The sequence below is a fragment of the Panthera leo genome, chromosome B4 (genome assembly GCF_018350215.1).
Source record: "Panthera leo isolate Ple1 chromosome B4, P.leo_Ple1_pat1.1, whole genome shotgun sequence".
Classification (NCBI taxonomy): Eukaryota; Metazoa; Chordata; class Mammalia; order Carnivora; family Felidae; genus Panthera; species Panthera leo.
In genome coordinates, this window is record NC_056685.1 from 73,223,248 (window position 1) to 73,247,380 (window position 24,133).

Genomic DNA, 24,133 nt, shown 5'->3' on the forward strand with positions numbered 1-24,133 from the left:
ATCCTAAGCAGGTTCCATGCAGCTTGGAGCACAACTCACAGGGCTCGATCTCACCACCCTGAGATCATGACCTGAGCTGAAATCAAGAGTTGGACGCTTAACCAACTGAGCCACCCAGGTGCCCCTAACATAAAGAACATTTTATTTATTTGTTTGTTTGTTTGTTTATTTTAAGTTTGTTTATTTATTTTGAGAGTTTCAGGGGGCGGGGGTGGGGGGTGGGAGGAGACTGGGGAGGTGCAGAGAGAGAGGGAGAGACAGAGAATCCCAAGCAGGTTCCACATGGTCAGTGTAGAGCCTGATGTGGGGTTTGAACTCATGAACCATGACATCATGGCCTGAGCTGAAGTTGGAAACAACTAACTGAGCCACCCATGTGTCCCATAAATAGCATTTTAAAGTGAAAATGGCTGTATTTCTCAAAATAAAAACATTTAGGGAGAAGGATGGCATGGTTTTACAGTTTTGCAAATTTCTACACTATACCTCTTTTGGTGTGATGGTGGTTAAGAAGTGGGAAGGTAGGCGCCTGGGTGGCTCAGTCGGTTAAGTGCCGACTCTCAGTTTCAGCACAGGTCATGATCTCGTGGTTCGTGGGTTTGAGCCCTGTGTCAGGCTCTGCACTGGCAGCATGGAGCCTGCTTGGGATTCTTTCTCTCCCTCTCTCTGCCCCTTCCCTGCTTGTGCTCTCTCTATAAAATAAATAAATAAACATTAAAAAAAAAGCTTTTAAAAGAAGTGGGAAGGAAATGAGAGACCGGAGGGCATAAAGTGATGGGAAGTCAAGGCCTGTCTCAGTGAGTACCCCATGTAGCCTGTATGAGGAAGAAATGGTAACAAAGAATTGTCTGAATGGGATAGGGCAGCATCTGGATTTTTATGCCTGTCTTACTCTTCAATAGGTTGTTTGGCATCTGTCTCTCTCTCTCTCTTTCTCCATATATGTATGTATGTGTGTGTGTGTGTGTGTGTGTGTGTGTGTGTATAAAATATGAATAATATATATATACTTATACACATATATATTTACACATACACATGTATATGAGGTTCAATATAAAAGGTTGAGTGTAAGATTCTGAATTGGAAGGGGTTTTAGAGATTTGACTAATTTTATGAAGGGAAGCAGCTGAGGCTGGAACATAACATCCCTGGTTGCACTACTGATTAGTGGGAAGACTGGTGGTAGAACCCAGGTCTCCTGTCTTCTCGTTCCACTTTAGAATGTCATGTCATGAGAATTAATAAATCTAATCATGCAGCTGTTAGATGCATTGATTTCCACCAGAAAACTTGTGAATTGACAACCATAAAATCTATGGTAAATTCACATGCTTCATCAGTGACATTGTGAAAAATTGCTCTTCTTTCCTTTTTTTAAAAAAATTTTTTTTTAACGTTTTATTTATTTTTGAGACAGAGAGAGACAGAGCACGAACGGGGGAGGGGCAGAGAGAGCGGGAGACACAGAATCGGAAGTAGGCTCCAGGCTCTGAGCCATCAGCCCAGAGCCCGACGTGGGGCTCGAACCCACAGACCGCGAGATCGTGACCTGAGCTGAAGTCGGCCGCTTAACCGACTGAGCCACCCAGGCGCCCCAAATTGCTCTTCTTTCAAAAGTGCCTCTCCCCAAATGTCTTGGTCTGGTATTTTGTTAGGGCCCCTTACAACTTTTTTGCTTCTTGTCTTTTGTGTCACAAGTAGTGCTGGAGAGAAGATGGGCTTGATGTTGGAAAGAGGATGAGGGGAGGAGAACCAGCAGTTCTGAGACGTCTGAGAACACCGATTGGCCAGTCTCTGTTATCTGCAGGATCCACTTTTCTTAAGGATGAGCATATTTTCGTCTATAGGTTTCCAAGACAAGCACATTCCTGCCAACATGATCCCTGGACAAGCTGTTCTGGAATTTGAACTTGCTACTGAAAAGGGGTTAAGTCCAGGGCACACACACTCATTTCGGTGGGGGGTGAGCCATAGTTGGCTATGTTAGCACCTCATTATACAACAGTTTCGGGATAAAGTGATTCCAGATGTGCTCTCAGCAAGTACCTAGCACTTAACGCTTTTAATCCATTAGGCTAAAAAAATCCACCCTTCTGAATTTTGGAGGAGCCAGAAGTTAGTTAATTAACCAGTCATTCTTAGTTTATAAAGTTGATTCTCCATTGGCCATAATTTGCAGAATGCTTCAACCTAGCCAATTACAACCATATAAAATGTATATATTTACACATACATACGTGAATTCACACACACATGTATCTGACGATGATTAGAAGTTCCTTCTGAGTACTGATTTAATGAGCGTTAAGTTCCTCTGTCCTGGAAATTTCATTTAGAAAAGTTAAGAGCACATGTATCTAAGAAGTAGTATTCTAGTTTCCTTCTTCCAACTGGCGAAGCTGCTTGTGACTCTGAAGAGTAAACTTTGTGGGAAGTCCTGGTTAAAGACTTACCCCCTCCCTTGCCTTTTTAAACACAATTGAAATTTTTGCACTTCATAAACTTTGTTACCTGAATTTACAAAGAAGAATTGAAGAGAAAAGGTGCTGAATGTCTTCTCTGACAAGTCAGATTTTTGTGAAGAATATGGGATTTTTGCATCACTTGGTTCTGGAAAGTGGGGAGCTCAGGGTGAGCATTTCACTTTGCTTTAAAATACGGTAAAACCTTGGTTTGCAAGCATAATTCGTTCTGGAAACATGCTTGTAACCCACAGCACTCATGTAGCAAAGCAAATTTCAAGAAACCATTGGCTCAGCTGTGATCGCATGACGTTCGGCAACATGTACTACCCATATTGCAAGACATTGCTTGTTTATCAAGTTAAAATTTATTACAAATGTTTGCTTGTCTTGGGGAACACTTGCAGAACAAGTTACGATCCAAGGTTTTTATTGTATTTCAGATTTGACTGCAGAAAATATGTGGGGTTTTTGTTGTTGTTATTGAATGCAAAGCAAACCTGGTCTTTGCTTACCATAGTTGAGAACGTTGCATTCTAATATGCTCTTTTGATATGATATTAAACATATTTTGAAAAATTTAGGTATTATATCTGGTTTTAAGGACCACAGTATGTATTTTTCAAAGACTTTAGGATGTTGTTCACTGGGTGGAAGTATTGGAAAATATATTCTTCAGAGGTACTTGTTTTGTTGCAGCTAGAGCAGCAACCACAGCAGACAGTCTAGATAGGAGAATGGACTCTGGATCTAGACTGCCTAGCTTGATTCCTGGTTCTGCTTTTTTTTTTTTGCTAGCTGTGTACGTCCGCTTTCACACATGTAAAGGATGAATGATGACTGGTGAGGACTTAATGCTTGCAAAGAAAGCACTTAGAACCCTGCCTAACACATATTAAATACTACGCAAGTGTTTGTTTAAACAAAAAATCTCAAGCTTTGTCTCTGCCGTGCCGTAGATGCTAATATCGAGTGCCAGCAGAAGCAGCGTATCACTAAAGTGAAAAAAGAGATCTTCCTTGGGATTGATCTTCTCTTGTGAAACATCTTCCACATGCTCCCATCCAACTGGGGCCAAAGCTGGAGGACAAGAAGGTGAGGAAGGTATAGCAGAGTGTAACGCCATTGCTCAAAGTCTCAGGTTGGGGACTTGCTGGATCACGATTTGTTTATGTTATTTCCAATTAAAGATAAAGACCCTTGGCGTTACCCGGCAGTGGGTGATGGACAGAGTCCGGGTGTGGATTGTCAAGCATTTGTAGTTTTATGATGTGAAGGGCTTACTCCAGACAAATTGGAAGAGTTGTGAGTCATTTAGGGAGTCACTAGTGAGTCAGCCAGGCAGGGCACACAAGTCCAGGTGACAGTTCTGTGTCAGTTAGCCTTGTGCTGTTGCAGCCCTTCAGAGGCGTGAGGCCTTTCACTTGAAGAAGGTTCCTCGTCATGCTGGCTGACAGAGTCCCATCCCCAGGGACAGAGCTTGAAAGTGGAGTACAGGCTGGATGGCAGCCCCTACCACCTCCTCCGCCCAGGGTTTGGTGCAGAACACAAGCTACATTGAATGCAGTAGCCCGGAAGGCAGGTTTTTGAATGTCCCCTCCTAGGCTTCAGCTCAGAATATGTGTTGTTCATTCTGTTCTGTCTTACTTGACTTAAATTGCTGGAGTTGGGGAAGAGCTGGTTTCGTGATTTTTGTCATCGAATCCAATGGACAATTGCTAATCACAACTTACAATAATCCACAAGTATCTTGCTGACAGTCCAAGGCTGTTTTTCACCAGAGGTTTTATTAAGGCACTTAATTTAGGGTTAGGGTGCTGCTGAAACTTTCAGGAGTCTAAAAACAGAGAAGGACACACCAGAGTATTAGACCCTTTTAGCCATAAATCATATTTCTACAGTACCATTGGTTCTTTTTTTCTACATACGCTTATGATTTAAGATGATGCATTTTCTTTTATTTCCAATAGTTAGCAAGCTGTAACTGAAAGATTGAGAGCTTGGGAAAGGCCCTGGGTAAACCAGTCCGTCTATTGACATAGAATCACATCAGGAGCGGCCTCACAAGATTTGTGAGTTTTGGCCTCTCCTGTTTCTCATCAAATATTTCTTTTCGGTATTATCTGCAGTCAGATTCCTCATTGGATATGCAATAGATTAAAATCCCATTGAAGTTTGGAATTCAACCAAACACAGCAGAAAGTCTTGGTTCTTTGACACTACCTCCCCAGACTATTTTCTTACAGTTTGAGTGGTCCTGAAATTTGGAAGGTAGTATCTCTACTATCCCCCACAAAGAGACTACTCCCTATAAAAAGTTTTATTGTTTCAAATATATTTACTCTCATTCTTAGGGAAACTTGAAATAACTTCTATTGTTCTAATCTTACCCTTTTCCTAGAAACCTGTCATTTCCATTCCCATCTCCTGCCCTGGGTTTTTTCCATTCTAAAATGAGCAGGAAGCCTGCTTTTTTAGCTCACTCATAAGTTAGTATAAGCCTAACTCCAGAAACAGGTGTTTTGATGATCATGCTTCTATCTAATAATGTTGCATGCATTCAATTGCAAATTGAATGCAAAAATGCATTACAATTTCCAAAGTACTTTTCAAATGCATGATCACATTTAATCAACCTGAGCTTTTGAGATGGCGGTTATGATCTCCATTTTTACAAACTGGAAAACCGAAGCTCAGAGATCCACATACTGTGCTACCCAAAGGCTATGAAGAGAACCAGGCTTTTCACTTTTTATTGACTAAAATTTGAGATATCCCCCCTCCCCATACTTTCCATAGACTTAACCAGTAGTACAACTTTAAAACCTCTTTTGCTCACTTGATGATATGTAGCACAATTCACGTAGTGGGAAATATCTACATTGGTAGCTAGCCTGTGAATTTGTCCCAACTTATATACAGAATCTTTTGGAATGGTTTAAAATTCTTAGGATTTTCAACTCAGACCAGACAAAAGGACAATATACAATTCTTTGGCAAAATTGGTAGTAGTTAGCATATCTGCAGCCTCTCAAAGTAATCAGTCAGAGAATCTTGAATTTCTGTTTGTTTTGCTTGTAATGTGTCCTAGCTAATTCGATATTTTCACTTTTTCTAACTTTTTTTCAGGGTGTGTTGACACTCAGGTTAATTTTGAGTGGCTTTTAAGAATATCCAGGGCATGGAGTGCCTGGGTGGCTCAGTTGGTTAAGCGTCTGACTCTTGATTTCAGCTCAGGTCATGATCTCACAGTTTGTGAGATCGAGCCCTGTGTCATGCTCAGGACTAACAGTGTGGAGCCTGTTTGGGATTCTCTCTGTCTCTGCCTCTCCCCGATCTGGTGCGCGCGCTCTCTCTCTCTCTGCCTCTCCCCCTGCTGGTGCTCTCTCTCTCTCAACATAGATAAATAAACATTTAAAAAAAAAAAAAAAAGAATATCCAGGCAGAGTGCCATATAATAGGCACTTAATGCATTTCAAATAAATGATTGAATTGTTCACCATATAGGCATATAGCAATTTGTAAGTAAGTATCCCTAAAATGCAAATAGTTATGTTTATTGTTTTAAACTAGAAGATTTTAACATAGTCTGAAGTGTTGTAGGAAGGAGCAAGGACTTTGGAATGTGAAACTTTCTGGGTTTGAATGTTCATCACTTACTGCGAGTTACTGCACCTTCCTTAGGCAATAACTTCTCTGGTATTCAATTTCCTCACCTGCAAGTTTGGGATTGTATTACCTACCTTGCAAGACTGCTGTAAGGATAATCTGGAAAGATGTATGAAAAGTATTCAGTAGTATGCTTGACACATAAAATGTGCTCAAAGTTCATGCCCAGAATTTGATGAAGACAGAGATAGCTATGGTGGCTCTAAATGATTGTGTTACTATATTTTTAAAAAGATATTTCTGAGCACTGTTATGTAGTAAATATGTGAGAGGAGTATAAAGATACATATAACATTATCTTAGCCCTGCAAGATTCCTACATCTGCTATTGAGGCAGCGACAAGCCTGAAGTTTCCAAATGTGCAAAGACTAATTTAAATCCTATCCTAAAAGTGCGATTAATGTTGAGGACTCTGAGGGGCAAGCAGCATGGAGGCGGTAGGGGAGTAAAGTAGATGATAGGGGACATTTTTCGGTCTCACCTCCCACACTGGCTAGTAAGCCAGTGCTGGGGCCTCTGCTGGTGTCTTCAGCAACCATGGAAGCTGCTGCCAACTACTGACACTGATCCAGAGGGGAAAGAATTAGCCACAGACTGCTGATGGGAGCTTTATACAAAGTAGAGTGAGATGGCTGAGTCTTTTTCTGAGGAAAGACCCAAAGCCTGTCAGTATTCATAATCAACCAAAGTCATACAGCAATCTTTTTTTAAAAATTTTTTTAATGTTTATTTATTTTTATTTTTGAGAGACAGAGAGACAGAGTGTGAGGGTGGGGGAGGGGCAGAGAGAGAGGGAGACCCAGAGTCCGAAGCAGGCTCCAGGCTCCGAGCTGTGAGCACAGAGCCCAACGTGCGGCTCTAACTCACGAACCTTGAGATCATGACCTGAGCCGAAGTCGGACACTTAACCAACTGAACTACCCAGGCATCCCTTACAGAAATCATTTTTTGACATGATTTTGGGGTATGGCATTTTTAGAATTTGTGTATGCAACTTAATTGGCAGCCAAGCTGCCAATGATAAGGTTGTATATTATCTAATTAACCTTTGTATGTAAAAACCAATTGCGTAATCTGTAGCATAAAATCCTTGTGATGATGATACCAGTTCAATAAAGTATTATACATTTTACATGTAAGAGCAAAGAGCCCAAAATAGTTAAGATAATTTTGAAGAGGAAGAGGTGACTGGGTGGCTCAGTTGGTTAAGCATCCAGATTCTTGATTTTGGCTCAGATCATGGTCTCATGGTTCATGAGATGGAGCCCCATGTTGGGCTCTGTGCTGACAGCACGGAGCCTGCCTGGGATTTTCTCTCTCCCTCACTCTCTGCCTCTACCCAACTCTCGCATGCATATGTCTCTCTGAATATAAATAAATAAACTTCAGGGGTGCTTGGGTGGTTCACTTGGTTAGGCGTCAGACTTTGGCTTAGGTCATAATCTCATGGTTTGTGAGTTCGAGCCCCACGTGGGGCTCTGCTGTCAGCATGGAGCCTACTTTGGATACTCTGTCCCCCTTTCTCTCTGCCCCTCCCCTGCAGGTTCTCTCTCTTTCTCTCAAAATAAATAAGCTTTAAAAAAAAACCTTAAAAAAACATAACTTTGAAGAACAAGGTGCAGAATTTAACCTTAATACATATCAACACTTATTATGAAGCTAGGGTAATCAAGGCAGCATAGTAATGACAAAGGCTTAGCCATACATGCTGATGGGACAGAATGGAAAATTTAGAAACAGATCCATACATACATATATGAAAACATGGTATATATGAGAGGCCAGATTAGGGAAAACTTAATGGTTCACTAATGGATTTAGGTACAACAGGGAAAAAAAAGGAAAATTAGGTTTCTATATCATACCATAAACAAAACTCAGTTATGGCTGGCTTAAAGACATAAATGTGTAAAGCACAATTTTTAAACATCTAAAGGAAACATGTTATGCACTTGAGATAGGATGTCTTAAACAAAGTACAAAAATCATAAAGACATGGACAAACAAACTTGACTATGTTAAAATTAGAAACTCCTAAAATTAAAAGACACGTAAACAAGTGTAAGACCAGTGAGCAACTAAGAGATTTAAACATATGGAAAAATTCATGTATGGGATATATAAAGAATCCCTAAAATCAACCCAGCAGAAAAATGGGTAAAGGATGTGAATCGGCAGTGCGCAGAAAAGAAAACTCAAATGGTCGATAATCATGAGAACTTAGTGATCGGGGCAATGCAAAGTTAAAACTGTCAGAAGGTAGGATTTTGTATCCACCAGAAACCAAATTTGGTGGAGATGTAGAACAAACAGGAATCTTCTGCATCGCTCATGGGAGAATTTCACTGGCACTACCCCTTTGGAAAACAGTTTGATAAAATCCAGTACTGTGGATGAGCCTGCATACTACCTGCACCTCTGCTGCTGGGTTTAATCTCTAGAGAAGCTTTCACAGCACCAGCCACAGTCCTAATGCAGAGTAGGGGCTCGGGAAATAGATCTTAGAAAAAGGAAAGAGGGAGGGAGGAAGGAAGGAAGAATATTTATGTCATTGGCTTCATTTTTGCTTTGTTCTTAGTGTTGTAGGACCCTGTACATGCCAGGATGTATCCGAAACCACCCTACAGGTTTGTCAAATGCCTGCAATTTTGAGAATCTCAGATTAGCCTCTACATCTCCCAGACTCTACTGTGAATGGAGATAACAATTTTCGTAACTGATGAATTAAATACATTCCATAAATGTATTTTCTTACGGAATTCACAGGGGTATAAATACCAAGCTCTAATTGCTTATTTAAAATGAATCTAATATATAAAATGAGATGTGCCAGTATGTTACGGGTAGCATAAAACATTAGTTATCCCTAGATCCTTACAATTCTAATGGCAAAGAAAGATGAGACCTGATGCCCTGAAAAGATAAAATGTCTTTTTCAGGCATATGAATAATCAACAAATATTCTACTGGCTTATGGAGAAATGGGTGTTCTCTTTAAATAGTAAATATTCGTATGCACTAAGCCAATCCTTTTATAACTATATTCCTAAGAGCATAGAAAACATGGCAGCTCTTCCCATAGCTGGAAGAATGTGTGGTTACCCTGGCAACAGCATCTTAGTTCCTGCTTCCAAGTACCACCTGGTGATTTCAAGTCTAACAGCTGTGCAGCATCTACATTTCCATTGAGGAAATAAAATGCATTCATGCATCATCTCATGGAGCATTTAAGAAGAAACAAGCTTGCAAATTTGGGGAAGGAGGGAAAGAAATAACACTACATACCAGCAGAGCCAATTGAAGTTTAAAAGCCCTAACTGCAGTCTTGGAAGCTGGCCGAAGCAGCCAAGGCTACCACATTAGAGCTGTAGGGTCTTGAGGCAAATTTTCCATCAGAACACTAACAATCACGTAGGCCCCTTAGCCCAAGCACGGTTTCTTACCTCTTACCCAAAATATGTACTCTTAAGTGGAATTGGCAATCTCTGTCCTAACAGGCAGTTACACAAAATGGCTGTGTATGCATCACAAGAGAAGTAGAGGAAAGTGAAGAAAACACTATCCTCCGTTTCATGCTCGTTTCTTAGTGCTCCCACTTTTACCCAAGGGATTAGGACCTTTCTCAGATCTAGTCATATTAAATTTTTTTATGTTTATTTTTGAGAGAGGGAGAGAGACAGAGACAGAGACAGTGAGAGAGAGCATGAGCAGGGGAGGGGCAGAGAGAGAGACACAGAATCCAGGCTCCAGGCTCTGAGCTGTGAGCACAGAGCCCAATGTGGGGCTTGAACTCACGAACCGTGAGATCATGACCTGAGCCAAAGCTGGATGCTTAACTGACTGAGCCACCCAGACACCCCTTGATCTAGTCATATTAAAAAAGCTAAATCCTACAGTGACTTCCAATAAAACAAGTTTTATGGGAATTTCTGGATTAAGTGGTTGACTGCCAGAGGGGAAGAATAGCGTTGCTAGGCTGAAGGGACACAGCGGGCTAGGGAATAATTTCCCTGTCCTCTCAAAGAAAAAAAACTATAAACAAATAATTTAAGATTTAAATTTAATTTTTTCCTTTCCCTTTTTCCCTGATTATTACGATTCTGCACATATGTTTGGAGAATTTAGAAAATGTAGAAAAAAGTATGTAGGAAGGACAACTAAAATCACTGAAGATACTGACATTGTTAACATTTTGGAAAAGCACTTTTAGTCTTTTTTTATGCATTTTTTCACCTTTGTTCTGCATTTTGGAAGAGCTACTAAAGTGATCCATCCACAGCACAATTAATTTTCTGCAATACCCATTATGATTGTTATTGCTTCAAAGGAATACTTTAATCCTGGAAAATGCCTACACGGCATTTTAAGTTTCCTTGCCTTTTTTTTCTTATACTAGTAGCTTCATACTCGTTTCTCCTGTCATCTTAGTCTATCTGTTCTTGAATTTCTTCCTTTCATTTTATAGAGCTCACATTTTCATACACCTCTATTTAGGACACCAAACAAGACATGAACATCTTCTCTGGTACTGTAGAAACTTTTCAAAACCATCATGTTGCTTTCGTCCTGCTTCACCTTCCCACAGGGAGAGATTTATCCAGCCCGATAGAAATAGGGTATACAGAACATCTCTAGCACTGTCCACCTCTATTCTGACAATTTCTCCTCTTCGAACTAAACATTGAAGGCTGGCTATGTGCACAGCCTCTGTCCAGTTTCCAGGGCTTAGGATTACTTCACTGGATCACTCCATAAATAACTAAAGTCCTACTATGTGCACATACTGTCGTAGGTGCTGGTGAAAGGGCAGTGAACAAAACAAGCTTATGTAAAATAAGTAAACATACACTTGTACAATGTAGATTATAATATTAAGCTTCTAGTAAGGGAGACAGGAGGTTAAAGAGGCAGTTATTTTACCTACAGGGCCAGGGAAAGACTTGCAGACTGAGAAGGTGCAAGTATTTGAGCTGGTGGGATTCAGAAAGTGAGTTCTTTGGTTATCTGGAAGAACATTCCCAGAAGAGTAGTCAGAGAGGGCCTTTTAAGCCATTCTAAGGCTTTTGGTCTTTATTCCATGTGAGAGGGATTGCCCTTCTAGGGTTCTGAGCAGAATGAAGTTCTAGAAACCAAGTGAACCAAATATTTTAAGAAGAGAGTGAGCAAGTGTGTCTGGTGTTGGACAGGGTGAATGGGAGGAGGCTGAGAACAGACCTTTGTATGTAGCACCATGGGGAGGGGTCAGTGGTGACTTCCACAGGAACTATTCCAATGAAGTAAGGAGGGTGAGAGCTGTTTGAAATGGATTCTGGAAGGAGTGGGAGGGGCTGGACAGGAGGCAGACTACGACTCTTTGAGGAGTTGGAGTTTTACTCTTAAAAGGAAGAGAAATGGAATGGTAGCAGGAGGAGGATGTGGGACCAGGAACATTTTTTAAAATTTTTTAATGGAAGGAGTTATTACAGCACATTTGTGTGCTGGGAATGATCCAGTAGAGAGCAACAACTCAATGATGCAGGAGTAGGTAGACAATTGCTGGAGCAAAGTCTTGGAGTAGGGTGAGAAGGGATGGGCTCCAGAGCGCCAGTGGAGGGACATGAGCATTCACGTGACTACAGGAGGGAGGCTGCGGTGTGGGCTCAGAGGGACCTCCGTGGTCGGGAGCACAGACGTCCACTTGGTATGGCTCAGCTGGCCTTCGCGGGCAGTTAGCATATTTGACAGACTAAAGTGCCATCTGCCGTACATCTGGTGAACCGTGTGCACCGGTGCCTCTCCCCCCTGCCCCAATAGACACACACCTGTGGGCACTGTTCCCAGGGCTGTCCTTATCCTCGCCAGTTCATGTTGGTAAAGCAAGCACTATATGTATGTCAGTTTAAATGCACTATATGTATTGTGCAGTTTAAAAAAACTTGGGCTCAGACCAGCGTAGCCACTAACTAAGGTCACGCGTTGATAAACAGTAGGGCAGGGGATTGAACCCAGACATTTTGACTGTTTCTGGGTTCTGTGGACCCAGGAAATAGGGAAGGGGTATTTACTTCCCAAGATTGAGATTCAATGTCTTTTTCCTGCTCTTGTCTCCAGAGGAGTCCACCACAGGGATGACTGTGTGAATGCACAATCCCTTCAGGTACACAAGGGTGCCTTCACCAGGTGGAGGGCATCTCCAGATGCGTGCAATGTACAGATGGCCTCGTTACCCCATTTACTTGTGCAGAGGCTTAAAGCACCTGGAACCTGCCTCTCCCACCATAGTCTTCGAGGGGCTGCATTTGGACTGCACCCTCCTGCCCGTTCATCCACCAAACCACCTTTCCGTTAACATTCCACAGTTTCCTCTTGCTCTTTAGATCTGGGGAGAAGCAGGGTTTTGTGCTCATTCAATTGCCCCGAACCAGAGGATAATAGATTTTTCAACCTGGAAGGAATCATTCCAGGGAGACCTCTGGTTAAACTTCTTTGTATTCACCCCATTTTCTTTATCCGCTCTGTTGGCATCTCAGGCACCAGCTAACATGTACTTCTAGAACCTTCTACCTTCAACCCAAGAAAATACACACATCTGCTTTGTTTTCTTTTGGAAGAAGCTCTAAGAAAAAAGATGTGAGAGTTCAGCTGGCTCCCTGCTCTTCCAAGGGCTGTCACTGCAATCATGTGGGGCCACTGGAGGTAGGGCTTTAACATGTACCAGGCATTTTCCTCAAAATCTGCTACTTTATGTTAGGTGAGCAGTACATTCCAAGTGGCAAGTGCTTTCTATTACACATTCATAATGTATATTAAGTCTTTGTAAACTATCATGTCAGGTCATGGTTAATCAGTTAAAACTCCTAGTTATAAGGAAGTGTTATTACTTAAAAAGTTCAAGGATATAGGCCACTGGGTGGCTCAGTGCTTAAGCGCCTGACTCTTGATTTCAGCTCATGGGATTGAGCCCCACCTTGGGCTCGTAGTGCAGAGCCTGCTTGGGAGTATCTCTCTCCCTCTATCTCTGCACCTCCCCTGCTCTCTCTCTCCCTCTCTCCCTCAAAATAAATAAATAAACTTAAAAAAAATTTCAGAGATACAGAGGAATGAAAAGAGTATTTTAAGAACTAAAATAAAACATGAGTAACCCAGGAGTATATTTAGGCGGTACTTAAATACACCTTAAAAATTAAATGTTAGGTTAAAAAGTATTTAGAAAAAAATACTAAAGTTTAGAATGTGTGTGTATATATATATACATAATATTTTCAGATGCACCAGTGGCTCAGAAGCATACCCACTGGAGAACATCATGGAATGAAAGATGTTTCATTCTGTCCCCTCAGAAAGTTTTACAGGACTTCTCCCGTCGATTTGCTGCCCTTGGCAATCCCTTGTCCTGAAGGCATGCTTCTTTTGTGGAAAAGCCCAGGCATGGAGAGTCATTGGGGAGAATCAATCATTTCAAAGATGATAGCTTTACTAATATCTCCATATATGTTGATGGTGTGTATGTGTGGGGGGGTGGAAGTGAAGGCTAGGCAAAGCTAGAATTAGTCATATGAATGATGTACTTGTCTGGACACTGGGCCACTCCGGCCCCAATCAGTGCCAGTAAATCGTGCAGACTGCTCCAACACCACCACTCTGTTTCTATCCCACTCATATAAAATTCCATGCCAAGGTACAAACCACAATCCTCCCTTTCTTGGTTTTTCATGCAAAAACTATTTTAGAATAAATTTAAATGTCAAACCTTCAAGAACTCTGAACAGAGGGAACTTCAGCTCACTTAGTTCCCAACATGGCTAAAATAAAAAAAAATTCTGATGAGAGTACTAAACTTTTAGAGGTCTATATTGTTCATTGATTTAAGTTCCAAAGAAAAGCAAAATTGCTATGTTCAAGCAATAGGATATAAGAAGAAACAGTGAGAAAAGCATAAATATCAACAGCAGCACTTTTGTGCCTGGGAGAGGTCCTGAGTCCCTGTGTGTGAATAACTTGGCAATGGCTGCTGCATGCAGTGTGTAAACAAATATGGTCCCCACACCATTTAAAATATTCAACATTGACCTAAACAGGCATAGACACAGAATGCCAGTCCAGGCAGACATTTGTGAATGTACACACAGAACACGATGCAGGAAGAACTTGGTGCTTTCTTTCCCCCACTATTTTATTATACACACATTTCAGATTCAATTCACATTTGAGTGTTCATAGTCTGAGCAATAGAAAACACATTTTTAATCAGTCCTAGACAGCAGGAAAAACTTCCTGCAGGAGTTCTAGGAGGTTTATTCTTCATTTAGCAGATGTTTATTGATAATAGAAGGCAGGAAGTTATATGACATGTCTCTAGTTTCAAAGAGCTTAAAATATGGTTGAGATCTATAGGGGAGTTGGTCATCAGGGAGTTTAAGAGAACTTTTATATAGTTTTGTGAGAAAGGTATAAAATCATAAAGAGGAAAGAGAAGGCCAGAGTTTTGATTTCAGAATTACAAACTAAAAAGGAATGTCCAGGCAATCTGGAAAAGTCTTGAGGTAGAAACAACTGAACCAAGAATAATAGATATGCATTATCTAATCCAGTGTTTCCCAGGTTACGGAGTGGGACTCTAGGGGATCCCTTTGAGGATCTGGTGAAAGTTATGGACCCCAAAATAGCCATCTACCCTCAAACTTTTATATAGAATATAAGAGATTTGAAGTCTGAGTCCATGGACTTTATATTGTAAATCTAATACAGTTACATTTACCGTGGTTAGTGAATGGTCACTGTTTATTCACTTCCTTGTCTCCTCTAGTAGAATAGAAGTATTTCTAGGATGGGACTGTACTATGTTTTATCTTTCATTCAAACCCTTCTCTGTTTAGCATTGTGTTGTTGTGTAGAAGGTACTAAAAGAGTTGGGTCCTGTCTCAATGTTTAGGTATTAGGTTAATACAGCATCTTCCAAATGTCAGTCATTTGAGTAACTTTCTCAATTTTTGCCATGGCTGTTTACCACCTTGGTTATTATTTAGTACCTATAGCTGCAAAATAATGATTTTTGGTGATAGAACACTAAATAATATCACATATCAGGATGAGTGAGCATGTTATTTTCATTCTATTTTCTTTCAGTCCAGTTTACACCAAAGAGAGATTTCCAGTTTACTTCCGGTGTACCTTTTAATACTTTTCTGACATTTGAGCATCTTCCTTTGGAACTAATGCAGAAGCTTTTGTATGCAGCAGTATTTGGCTAGAAGTGAATAACATTGCTTTCTTCTTCTTTTTTTTTTTCATTGTGTTTAGTTTTATGAAAAGTGATACTAGTTTTCCCTATGGAAGTGACAAAAATTTTCTTTCAACATATACTTGTTAAAAAAAGTTTATTTAAGGAAATACAGTAAATCAGTTCTCTGTTGCTGTGTAACAAGCTACCCCAAACATAGTGGCTTAAGAAACAGTGACTTATTAGGATTCTGTGGGTTAGCTAGACTCAACTGGGCAATTCTTCTCCTCCACATGATATCCGATGGGGTCATTCCTTCATCTTGAGAACTTGGATGAGGCCAGAAGGTCCCAGATGGCTTCCCTCATGCCTGTCAGCCCAGCTGGAGTGGCTGGAGTGGCTGAAACTGGCTGAGCCTCTTTCTCCATGTGGCCTCTCATCATTCAGTAGTCTGACCTGGGCTTTTTCACATCATGGATGGATCTCCAGAGATTACAAAAGAAAGCTGCAAAGTTTCTTAAGGCCTAGACCTGGAAGTCAAAAAGTATTACTTCTGCTATATCCGACTGGTTAAAGCATGTGACTGGACAAGTCTAGATCCAAGGGGAGGAGAAATAGACTTCACATCTTTTTGGGAGATTAGAGGCACTCATGTCCAGAGATGGAAAGAAGCTTTGGCAATAATTTTGCAAATAATCTACCACAAATGGCAGGTAAGTAAGTAATAGGACAAGTTGTGGCAGATATGGCAAAAATTGTGAGAGTGTTACTCAAATGACTAGTATTTGGAAATGCTGTATTAATCTGATACCTGAATATTGCACTAGATAGTCCATGGACATTTTTTAGTATCTTGTGCATACTAAACGCAGTGCTACATGCAAAGGGATTAAAGGAAAAAGATAAAACATGATACAAACATGTCCGAGGAGGACTTACATTCTAGTGAGGGAGATAGGTGTATAAGTAAATAGTTTTAAAGGGGCACCTGGCTGGCTCAGTTGGTAGAGCATGAGAGTCTTGATCCCGGGGTTGTGGATTCGAGCCCTGTGTTGGGTGAAGAGATCAATTAAAAATTTTTAAAAATCTTAAAAAAAGTGGTTATAACAAAATAACCATGATGCTTGTTGCAGTAAGTATTTAGAGTCCTGACATTTTTTTTCACATTCTAAATATTTTTTGTAATTTAATTTTTTATTTTTTAAAATTTACATCCAAATTAGTTAGCATATGATTTCAGGAGTAGATTCCTTAATGCCCCTTACCCATTTAGCCCATACCCCCTCCCACAACCCTCCCATAACTCTCAGTTTGTTCTCCATATTTATGAGTCTCTTATGCTTTGTCCCCCTCCCTGTTTTTATATTGTTTTTGTTTCCCTTCCCTTATGTTCATCTGTTTTGTCTCTTAAAGTCCTCATATGAGTGAAATCATATGATTTTTGTCTTTCTCTGACTAATTTCACTTAGCATCGTACCCTCCAGTTCCATCCACATAGTTGCAAATGGCAAGATTTCATTCTTTTTGATTGCCGAGTAATACTCCATTGTATGTATGTATGTATATATATATATATATATATATATATATATATATATATATACACCACATCTTCTTTATCCATTCATCCATCGATGGACATTTGGGCTCTTTCCATACTTTGACTATTGTTGATAGTGTGGCTATAAACATGGGGGTGCATGTGTCCCTTCAAAACAGCACACCTGTATCCCCTGGCTAAATGCCTAGTAGTGCAATTGCTGGGTCATAGGGTAGTTCTATTTTTAGTTTTTTGAGAAACCTCCATACTGTTTTCCAGAGTGACTGCACCAGCTTGCATTGCCACCAACAATGCAAAAGAGATCCTCTTTCTCCACATCCTCGCCAACATCTGTTGTTGCCTGAGTTGTTCATGTTAGCCATCCTGACAGGTGTGAGGTAGTATCTCATTGTGGTTTTGATTTGTATTTCCCTGATGATGAGTGATGTTGAGCATTTTTTCATGTGTCGGTTGGCCATCTGGATGTCTTCCTTGGAGAAGTGTCTATTCATGTCTTTTGCCCATTTCTTCACTGGATTATTTGTTTTTTGGGTGTTGAGTTTGATAAGTTCTTTATAGATTTTGGATACTAACCCTTTATCTGATATGTTGTTTGCAAATATCTTCTCCCATTCTGTCGGTTGCCTTTTAGTTTTGCTGATTGTTTCCTTCGCTATGCAGAAGCTTTCTATTTTAATGAGGTCCCAGTAGTTCATTTTTGCGTTTGTTTCCCTTGCCTCCGGAGACGTGTTGAATAAGAAGTTGCTGCGGCCAAGACCAAAGAGGTTTTTGCCTGCTTTCTCCTCGAAGATTTTGATGGCTTCCTGTCTTACATTGAGGTCTTGCATCCATTTTGAGTTTATTTTTGTGTATGGTGTAAGAAAGTGGTCCAGGTTCATTCTTCTGCATGTCGCTGCCCAGTTTTTCCAGCACCACTTGCTGAAGAGACTGTGTTTATTCCATTGGATATTCTTTCCTGCTTTGTCAAATATTAGTTGGCCATACGTTTGTGGGTCCATTTCTGGGTTCTCTATTCTGTTCCATTGATCTGAGTGTCTGTTCTTGTGCCAGTGCCATACTGTCTTCATGATTACAGCTTTGTAGTATATCTTGAAGTCTGGGATTATGATACTTCCTGGTTTGGTTTTCTGGAGTCCTGACATTTTACAGAGAAGTTTAAGGCATGTGGATTTTCTTGGGCCCATGACTTTTATCAGATTCTCAAGAAAGTGTGAGACCCTAAAAGGACCTAAAACGCATTGATTGACTCAAGAGACACACTGGTGTGATGCACAGGGGTGACCACTGCTAGCTGCAGTGTTAAGGAAAAGGCTTCACTGAGGCTCTAACACAGGTGGGCAGGATTGCTTGAGGAGGAAGAACTGGCTGGAGTTGAAAGTCAATTAGATGTGGTGAGAGGATGGAGGAGGTGAGATGGGTGGAGGGAAAGGAGGAGGAAAGTGGTGAAAGAGGAGAGGAATGTGGGGAATTGGAGAAAGAAGAGAGAGAAGTTTATTCCAGGATAACTGGATTTTCTGGCTGGCCAGAATGGTAGGTGGTAGAAAATAAGTGAGGAAGAGTAGATTTTCTGGGAACTCTTTGCAGAATTCTGCTTTTTCCAAGTTGTCATTGAGATGCCCGTATGATAAAGCAATAAACAATTGGACATGCAGATCTGGAACTTACTTACCTTGTGCCAGGCACCTTTATAGAAATTGGTTATAAAACAGTGAATAGCCGAAGAGAAGTGATGCCTATGTTCCCATGGAGCTTATATTCTAGTAGGGCTGGGGTCAGGGGGAAGATGGACAGAGAGACAATTAGTATGTAAAAAAATTCATATAAATTTTATCTAATGCTAAATTCTAAGAATGAAAAAAATTAATTAATGGAATAGAGAGGGTTGAGGCAGCTACTTTATCTAGGGTAATATGGTAATTGAAGGCAGCTTTTTGAAATATAACCCAAAGCTAGGAAGAAGGCCTACCCTCTTTTAACTTAACAAGGTAGGAAAATTATACTAGCAGGAGGTTAACTTTTGCCATGTAAGGTGGTCTCACCCAGAGACCAGATGGTTGTGAGGGACTCCTTCCCAACCACCTCTACCGAATCTTCCGAATCTTCCCTATCTAGCCATAGAACCATGTGGAGTAGATAATGATAACCCGCTCTGATGGTCAGGACACCAGAGATGTGGAAACCACAGGGAGAGAGGAACTCTAGGGGAGAGGGAGAGAATGCATAGAAGGCTGGCAACAGGGGTGGTCACTTACTGACTATTGATGGGGTGCCATTTGGGGCTCCCAAACATAAGGGAGCAGGTCTCATTCCCACAGTTAGTACCTAGGAATGAGTTAGTCTAGGGATGCCACTCTCTATTCCTCACCACACTTTGATGTGGTACAGGATGGATTCCATCACTGTATGAGATGGACTACATCACTTGGAGTTGAGTGAAGAACCAATTGTACAGTCTTTTGGGTTTGAATGTGTTGATTTGAGATAGTAGTAGGACCTGATCCTCTCTCACCATCCACAGGCAGTTGTCTGAACCCCTACAGTGGGCACAATGGGTTGAGAACAGAATTGCCTGTGGATCAATCCACGACCAGGCACACGTTGTCTTCTGACCATTTTACTCCATCTACACCAAGGTAAGGACATACATATTTAATTTTTTAAGGACATTTCATAGTATAATATTATTCTTTTACTGTTATAATTTTTCAGTTACTCATTTCGGAACACATCTCCCCTCATCCTATGAAGAATGTGTACAATGCTAAGTAAATCAGTCGATGTCAATGATTCTGACTGCAACTACTTCGGTTCCAGGATGTCTCTTTATATTTAGGGTGAACAAAAATAAATTAGGTTAAGACATGTGTTGAAATGATAGGATCCCATAAAATGAAATTTTCAGTGATCAGAACATATTATTTTAGAGCCTATAAAGATTTCAAATGTTGGATGAACAAAAAAGAATATAAGTGATTGGGTCTATTATTATTTTAAGCCTTAGGCAAAAGATCTCAGAACCCCAGCCTTTGAGTGTTACTAGAAATTTGGGGCAGAAGAAACAAGTAATGTGCCAGTCTATTGCCACAGCTCTACACCTCATTCTGGGTTTGGGAATGATTTTTGATAATTATTTTTCTGCCACTTGCTGTCACCACCCTGATTCAATCTATAAGCTGGGATGTTACACAAACTACAAAATGTAGTCAGGGAACAATTAATACATCAAACGCAGACAGTGAATAGGACTAAAATCCTAAAAAGTGCACATTACAAAAAAGCTGGGTAAATCTGGGCTTGGTATCACGGAGCCGCTCTTTTCCTCTGTCCCATTGTTTGTGACCTTGACTATTTCCATCATGATGTAAACCCATGGAATCAAGTCACTGACATGTTTACGATTCCCTCATCACGTTTTGCAGTTATTAATACCATAGTGGTGGCAAGGACACTTTCAACATACAGTGCCTCCTGTCAAGAGAAAATGAAAACCTTCCGGTAAAGGTCCCAGAGCACTGGCAGTAGGCTCTGTTCTTCATCTGTCCCCTACGACAGACTCTATTCACTCTCAACCTAATCTAAAGGAGGGACAGATAACACTATTGGGGTCCCTTGTGTCGGTGACAGAGAATACTGCCATTACTACTACTACTAATATAAATGATAGCAATTATTTGGTGCTTACTATGTCCTAGGGGACTGTTGTAAGCACATTCTCTACATGAACCAATTTAATCCTCACAGCAGCAGTAGACCCCATTACTACCCTCCTTTTGCAGATGGGGAAACTGAGGCCCAGAGAGGTTCCCACAGCTGAGAAGTGGCAGAGCTGGGATAGCCGTGGGTGTTGACAGGTGCAGAAGATTGAGAAGCAGAAGTGAGGAATAGATGATTTTTCTGTAAGGTGAGAAAAGTCACTTGGGAAAAAGCTGTTCCATCTTGGAAGCCATTGCTATCTTTGAAGCCATCTTTGAAGCATCCCCGAGGAGAGGGAGTGATGTCAAGTTCCCAGCCCCAGGCTCTGCCCCGTCACGAAAAGAAGGGCAAAGGACCAAGCTGGAGGGTGTGGGGCTGCTGCCGAGACTCTTCTTGCCTACAGCCATGCACCCCAGAATCCTACAATGAACTGGAAGGATGGCTGAGGACACACTAAATGCCCCTGGTTGACAGAGGGCCCTGAGGTGCCACAAGCGCTTCCTGCTGGGTTATAGGGACACTGGTTTTTATTTATTTTTATTAACCTCCTGTCACTGATAGATAGGAATGACAAGGATAAAGCCTAAGACAAAAGGGAGGGGATCCTACTAGATTTTATGGAGACCTATGTGAACAGGAAGGAGACCTTCAGGTAGAATTTATTTACAGCTCTGCGGGGTGTATGGATTTGTGTTTATGGGTATGAGCATTTGGGAACTGTGGTATTTAAATTCCTTTAATGTTCTTAGAAGGTACCTGGGAGGATTCATTATTTTAGTTTTCATATTGATGCTATTAGGAAATGTTCAAAAACTCAGAATATCTTATTTCTTCACAGAAGTTCTTACTGGCACCTCTTCATGTGCTGCTCACTTGGCATCCATTGATGCTCCACATTTTGGACACGGAACCATCACTCTCACCTGGACCCTTTGGAGGGGACTGGGTTCCACGCAAGCACGTTGGAGAGGACGCACTTTCCCTTGCTGCCATGTTTTACCCTAGCCCCTCATTACTGTGTTCGGGAAATTATTCCTTTTTCCACCCCTAATTAGGCCTCTGGGTACTTTATGGTAAGTGTGACATTTTTCTCTTGACAGGCAGTATTATAGTGTAGAACTGTCCTTGTCACTCTTTATTGCTTTTAATAACTATGAAATCTCTTACAAGATGTCTAGAGCCTCATCAACATATGTTGATGGCACTGTTTTATCAGTCCTGAAATGGTCAAGGTCACAGACAATGTGCCAGAGGAAGGAAGACAGTGAACACATTATTATAAATAGATATGTGACTTGAAAATGACCCTTTCAGGCATGGGGACATTAGTTGGCAATAGGAAGGAAGTGATGAGATGCAATAATTTTATTTTGCTTAGGGAAGTCTCCAGGTGTATGTCAGACGCTTGCTATGTTTAATCTGATTGGCGTGTTAGCACATCAGAGGTTGAAACATTTATCATAGTTATTTCATGATAATGAAAATGAATTAAAAGATAAGGTAGGGCAAAAGTATGGTTTGGATAGTCAAAAGCTAGCATCTGACACATTATTTTAACTGAGGAAATTTAAGTGAAACATGTGAGAACAATGTACCTTACATTTTGTCATTCTGGACTTAAAATTTTTTTAATGTTTATTTTTGAGAGAGGGAAAGAGAGTATGAGCAGGGGAGGGGCAGAGTGAGAGGGGGACACAGAATCCTAAGCAGGCTTCAGGCTCTGAGCTGTGAGCACAGAGCCTGACGCGAGCCTCGAACTCACCAGCCGTGAGATCATGACCTGAGCTGAAGTCAGATGCTCAATTGACTGATCCACTCAGGTGCCCCTGTCATTGTGAACTTTTTTAAAACATAAGCATTGGGAAGCATTTTAGGTAGTAAGTTGAGATACTAGTACTGAATCCCATTTCCTTCCCTCTTGATGTCTCATTCATCCTCAGAAGATATATTTTAACAACGAAATATCTAAAAGGTATATTGGTTTTGTTACTTGGGGCTCAAAAATGTCCCCAAGGCATCGGTTTAGACTTGCCAGTGTATATATGGGTCGGTGATTTGTGCTTAATAGACTTCAGAATTCCCAACATCTGGAGGTAGAGAAAAGCAATAAAAACAGTAACACCGTCAACAGCAATAGCTGTTAAAAATACTGACAGTAGCATTAATTGGTGTGCATATCCAGTAATGTTAACCTTTCAACATCCCGTTTAGACAGGTATTATTACAATAATATAAAGGATCAAGAGTCAAGAGTTCAGGCAGCGAGGTTAGACCTTGGGTTAGTTAATTAACTCCTCTCAGAATTACAATGTCTTCATCTGTAAAGGAGACAGTATTATCATTACTTATAATAATAATTAATACTGCCTTGAAGTGTTTTTTCCTGAAGATTACGTGAATAATGCATGTGAGGCACTTAGCACAGCACCCATTTTATGATGGCTAGTTATCATCATCATCATCATCACTGTCCCCATTTTTCAGATGAAGAAGCTGGAGCACAGAGGTTCTCCAAACCCTAGCAAATGGGAGGCAGGGATGGAACAAGGGGACACTGGATTCCCAATCCCCTGCTGGTCACTGGCAGCCGCCACCTTACTTCATTAGGGAATGTCGCTTTGTGGGAAAGGAAGCCGCGGGAGTATGGTGTAGCCTTTGGCCAGGAATCTAACTCTAACTTTGGGAAGAGGCGACAGGGACATGGGGGAAAGCGGTTATTTATAGTCAGGGCCTCTGGGGCCTCGGATGCTGCCTGTGACTGGCTCCCTTCTCCCTCCTGCATTCCTCCCTTCTCCCAGTGGTGTTGCCCTTTCCATGTGTTGTGGTTGCCCAACACTAGAACATGTTTGTTAGGTTACTCACCCAGGTCCACTTTCTGTGAACTCCCTCAATTCCCTGGGTAACTAAAAGAAGGGAAGGAGGGGAATGACCTCCCAGTCAGATATCCTGCCCCCTCCACCCCCCCCCCCCCCCCGCTTGCTTTATGTTGTGTAGACCTACGTGTTTAGGCAGCTTTATTTTGTAGTATCTTGCAACAAATTAAGCACTATTCTTTTTTGTTTTTTAATTTTTTTATGTTTATTTAATTTTGAGAGAGACAGAGCATGAGCAGGGGAGGGGCAGAGAGAGAGGGAGACAAAGAATCCGAAGCAGGGTCCAGGCTCTGAGCTGTCAGGACAGAGCCCTCTGGCAGGGCTTGAACCCACGAACCATGAGATCATGACCTGAGCTGAAGTCAGACGCTTAACCCACTGAGCCACCCAGGCACCCCCCCAATAAGTGCTATTCTTGAGTAAGAGTCACCACAGGTGGGAACACAGCATTATAAGCAGTTGCTCTGGTGTTCTATCGGTATACTTCCTGCTCTGCTAAAGCATAAGCATTTGTACTGTGCAGTGCCTCACCCGTTTAAAAAATTTGGGAGGAGAGATGCTTTTTGAGGTTGAAGATTTCTTTGTATGATATCCAACAAATCTTTGGTTTACACTTTTGTCTGTTTAAATGTTTTTAGAAAAAACCATTTTTTTTTTTCCTGCAGTACAATC

General features: G+C 41.1%; 1 long non-coding RNA gene across 1 annotated transcript; it reads left to right on the top strand.

The window, feature by feature from the left end:
• The first annotated feature begins 3,411 nt into the window (after positions 1-3,411).
• On the top strand, positions 3,412-22,225 carry LOC122224459. The gene is made up of 3 exons (XR_006204805.1): positions 3,412-3,560; positions 19,414-19,528; positions 21,427-22,225. It is a non-coding gene; the product is annotated as an uncharacterized LOC122224459 (long non-coding RNA).
• Positions 22,226-24,133: the final 1,908 nt, after the last annotated feature.